The following is a 5,237-nucleotide window of genomic DNA, read 5'->3' on the forward strand; positions in this document are numbered from 1 at the left end:
TTCAGCAGGGGTCCAATGTTGCCCCTGCTTTTCCTCCGGCTCCCCACATATCTGAAAAAGGACTTCTTATTGTCCTTGATGCTCAAAGCTAGCTAATGCGCGTTGCCCATTTCTGTACTTTGTCCCTACGAATCCACGTTCTAAATATTCACATTACAAAAGGTGGACTCAAAACCCTGCAACACCAGTATAATACTGAAATTAAGTCCAGGGACTTTTAGGAAGTTAACCAAGGTAAATCCAGAGCAGCTAAGAACCGAATATTGTCCACAGTTCCAAAAAGAGTGAGCTCATCAAGAAAGCTATTTTGAAAACATACTCTTTTTCCTAATTAGCAAGAAGCATATTTAACAAATGTGTGTACTATGTGCACAATGAGAACAATACATGCACACAATAACCACAAAAAATACTCATTTAATCTTTAGCAAGGTTTCAGAATGAGGCCTTCTCCTATTGGCTGTCCAATCTATTAGATATCCATTGGGTATTTATTAGTATGGACACATGAACCAGTGGAGTGGTTACCAGGTAGAATTACTACCTGCCTCATTTAAATTACCCATATGTTGCCATTAAGTGTCATCTTTCCTGCATCTATCAGTTCTCAACAACCAAACTCCCAAGAAAATTTCTACAGCAAACTAATTCAGTGTATAAAAATCTCATAATAAATGTAATTCTTCCTTTACTACTGTATTCATTAGTCACGTAGCAAACCACTACCATAAATATATATATACATAAGATACACAACCATTGTACTTCATTAACTAACCAACCACTGTGCACTGGGCAGTTCTTACACTGAAATATTTGGGGTGAGATTTTAAAATCACTCTGATCTGTGATTTAGGTATTCAGTACTCATAACTTCAATGGAAGATCTGTGTTTAATTCCTCTGTCAGCACTGAAAGCTTTGACGTCAGTCTTTTTTCTTTTGTCTAATTCTGGCTTGGGAGTCAGCTGTGTAGAGAAACTTGGCAGCTGGAGGTTACAGATGCCAGAATATGGAATAATTCCCTCTAGCAATAAGCTTAAGCTTTACATCAACAAGTCTTCTCTGTGTTTGCTGGCTCTTCTTCTAAATATGTCTGCATTGGGTCTGATCTCTTAGGCTAGGGACAGAAATTACACATACACTGATATAAGTGATCAGAAACTGGTTCAAATCTGTAACACAACAGAAGTTCAATGCACTTAAATTGCTTTCAAAATGGCTGAAACCGATTGAAGATAAACCTGGATTGATGTAGCATCAGACTTAACTGATTTAGGTTAAATTGGTTTCTTGAACTTTTGTCCCAGATCCCCTCTAGATTCAAGTTAAACTCACAGCCCCCAGCATCCCAGGATGCTTTGCACCTCCCTCACAACCCCCTCTCCCCATCCCTGCAGGATGGGAAGACTAGCTTTGGCCCAAGCTGTCTGCTCCAGCTGAGCAGAAAGGCAGCTTCTGGCCTGGGCCACTGCAGGCATGCGGCTGCATTTCTGGAATCAAAGGTTCACTTGCATTTCACTTGCTTAGTAATTCAATCTACGCAGTTTAGACTAACCTGCGAAGACTGAATCGATTCAGCCTCGGGCTTTTTGACTGTCTGTACTTAGCCTGATTGGTCTATGATGCAACCTCTCTTACAGCTTACTTCTGCATCTTGTCAGCCTATAGAAATCTTAGCAAGATGTTCACTTTAGTGTTCTGCTGTACTACTAGAGTAAAAAAAAGTTGTCTTTTTTAAGGTTGTCATCTACTGTTCCTCACCTGATGTTATTAAACTTTGCAATTTTGAAGTTAGTGCCATAGGAAGTCATTGTGAGAGCACAACAAGTTAGGATTCAGGCAAGAAGAGCAATCCCATGCTTTGTTGAAACGTTCTGATGCACTTGGTCATGAATATGCAGGCCACTTGAATATGACTGCTTACAGACATGGAAAAAAAACCCGGTGCTTTACTTTCAGTTTGGCGTGCCCCCGCACCAAGCACAGCCCACGCCCATAAGAGGCACTGCGTTAGTTTGACCCAGCTTACCCAATACCTATATAGATCGGGTGCATCAGCGGGGTTATTGGCACTTTTATCTAATAGCCAATTGAATCATTAGATCGAAGCACAAAAAAAGCCCTGCTGAAGTGCCCGATCTATACAAATGCCGGGGATCCAAGTCGAACTAATGCGCTTCCTCTTCCAGTAAAGCACTGGGGGGGGGGGGGGGGGGGGGGGGGGGGACAGGGGGGGGGGGGGGGTGCTGGAGGGGGGCGTTCATGACTGTCAGCGCCCTAGATGTTTAACAAAAAAGAATTAGCTATGTTACTGGGAAAGACATTGGTCACAGGATGACTAATCTTACTGGCATTAGTCATAACGTTTTACTAAATTTATGGAATTAACTTGTGGAAAACGGATCATCTGAAAGTGTGCCTATGGGGATTTCAGCACAGCTCTATAACCACGTCAGCCACAAGATAACTTTTTCTTAAATTTTGATTGCTTATTCGCCTTCATTGTACACAGATTTAACACACCCACAATTTTAGACCTTACACAGTAAAATTTGCAGCATTTAAATTTACAGCAAATACTAAAACCAGGCACATAATCAGCATTTCCTGTTTCCACAGAAAACATTATGTTGGACTTAATTTTACAGCTGTACAAATTGTTTTAAAGTAATCTGCTCAATTGGGCGAGTTAATGATATTTAATTTGACCGGGCCAAACTTTACATGCGTAGCATCACTCTGAGCATTTGCAGTTAGTGCAACTGTTTGTGTAATGTAAATGTAATGCAAAACACATCACAGAAAAGCTCCCGTTCTCAGCTGACTGATCAAAACACTTGTGTCATCTCCTCTCCCAGCTTCCCTGTGATGAGCTTAAGATGACAGTGTAATGAGTGTTATGTGCACATGGTAATTCAAAAGAAATTTAGCCTTTTAAATTGATTAGGCACAGGATTTAACCCTTTTTTTTTTAGGTACTCTTTATTGCTTCTTACTATAGACAGTCTGTCAGCTATAGGCAAAATTCAGGTATTATCATCACATTGAAAAACACCTTACTCTCCCAGTAATCTCCACTTGTCCCAGTGGGGTTGTTTGTGCAATGGAGTATTATTCAGCCTGAATAGGAACATCAAAACCTAGCTGTATATACATAGAGTTTGAAATTGTGTTCTCCAGGAGCTTAACCTCTGCTGCATAGGCTAGTATCACTTTCTACCTATTAACAAAAATTACCTGAATGCTGTGGAAACAGCAGCAGATAATGCTAGGGTATGCAGGTCTGTAATATTAATTTGTGGATGTACATTAAAAGAAATTCACTCTTTCAGTGGGTGCCTGGAGAAAGATTGTATATACTTTATTGCAGAAGATGATTGCTCCCTCACTTAACCAATACATCACTTTTGCAGATTTCCTAACATTGTCAAATGTATAGATTTCCTGCTGGAGAAAGTACAGGAATTTAAAACATCATCCACTGAAAAAAAATATATGTCCTGGACTGGTAGAGCTGCAGTTTTCATTCTTGCTAATTCCGTCACCAAATGGCTACAATTCCTTTCACATTTTGACTCGTATTTGGTCCAGCTGGCCCTGCAGAAGCCACTGTAACCCTGCAGAGGGTCCACAGAATAGTTGTTTGTTGGTCCGAGTAGGTCTATTAATCATCATTTGCTCAAGCATGGCTATTTTGCGACACTCTTAACATTCACAACTCTCCCTGGGAGAGCTTCTTATATTTCCCCTGTTCATTGGCATTACAATGGTAACTGTCTACTGGGGTGAAAGGTAAAGGACAAACCCTTCAGATCTACTGGTAGATCCTGGCAGTAACCTACTGCAGATTGCACTGTAAAGCCATACGCTCTTTCCCAGCTGCAAAAGCCCATCATACAGGGGTTAATTTCAGGTGGAACCTCTGCTAGGGTTGGGGAAAAAATGTTGGGATTTGGTTGAAAATGCTATAGAACTGCATCTTTTCAGCCAGTTTAAATGTTTAAGATTCACACCCAAGAGAACTCCCATCCTAGAACAGCCAAATCCCCCAGTGGTTTGTAGACCTCCTCTTGGACGTGGGAGTCCTGGGTTCAAATCATTCCTCTTCTATCTGACTGAACATCTGTCTCCGACATCCCAAGAGAAAGTGCCTCAACCACCATGTTATCAGCTATTCTCGGCTGACCCTCTCTCTCAGTACACCTCCTACTGCAAGTGGTCCACTTTAGATGAAGTTATTACATGTTCATTAGACTAAAGAGAGACTTTGTAGCCTAACACTTCGAGTTTAAATCTCTGTTTCAGTAATCTATACTCAGTTTATAAGTAGCATGTATACATCTATCTTGTATCTGCAAATACTTGTATATTTATATTTATTTAGACAAAGGGGGAGGTTACTGGGATGGGAGGTGAGAAAAGGCTACAAGGTCAACATTTATTCCAGGAGTGTGGTCTGGAAGGGTGTGGGAAGTGGGGTCCCACAGGGTTCGGTCCTTGGACCGATACTCTTTAATGTCTTCATCAGTGACTTGGACGAGGGAGTGAAATGTACTCTGTCCAAGTTTGCAGATGACACAAAGCTCTGGGGAGAAGTGGACATGCCGGAGGGCAGGGAACAGCTGCAAGCAGATCTGGACAGGTTGGACAAGTGGGCACAAAACAACAGAATGCAGTTCAACAAGGAGAAATGCAAAGTACTGCACCTAGGGAGGAAAAATGTCCAGCACACCTACCGCCTAGGGAATGACCTGCTGGGTGGCACGGAAGTGGAAAGGGATCTTGGAGTCCTAGTGGACTCCAAGATGAACATGAGTCAGCAGTGTGACGAAGCCATCAAAAAAGCCAGTGGCACTTTATCGTGCATCAACAGATGCATGACAAATAGGTCCAAGGAGGTGATACTTCCCCTCTATCGGGCGCTGGTCAGACCGCAGTTGGAGTACTGCGTGCAATTCTGGGCGCCGCACTTCAAGAGGGATGCGGATAACCTGGAGAGAGTCCAGAGAAGGGCCACTCGTATGGTTAAGGGCCTACAGACCAAGCCTTACGAGGAGAGACTAGAGAAACTGGATCTATTCAGCCTCCGCAAGAGAAGGTTGAGAGGCGACCTTGTGGCTGCCTATAAGTTCATCACGGGGGCACAGAAGGGAATTGGTGAGTATTTATTCACCAAGGCGCCCCCCGGGGGTTACAAGAAATAATGGCCACAAGCTAGCAGACAGCAGATTTAGA

At 42.4% G+C, this 5,237-nt stretch overlaps 1 protein-coding gene across 2 annotated transcripts in view; it reads left to right on the plus strand.

Annotated features, from left to right (window-relative positions):
* Nucleotides 1-5,237, plus strand: part of PDZRN3 (PDZ domain containing ring finger 3) — a 189,760-nt gene that overhangs the window by 162,560 nt on the left and 21,963 nt on the right. The window lies entirely within an intron of this gene.

Source organism: Alligator sinensis, unplaced genomic scaffold (genome assembly GCF_000455745.1).
Source record: "Alligator sinensis unplaced genomic scaffold, ASM45574v1 scaffold121_1, whole genome shotgun sequence".
NCBI classification, from domain to species: Eukaryota; Metazoa; Chordata; order Crocodylia; family Alligatoridae; genus Alligator; species Alligator sinensis.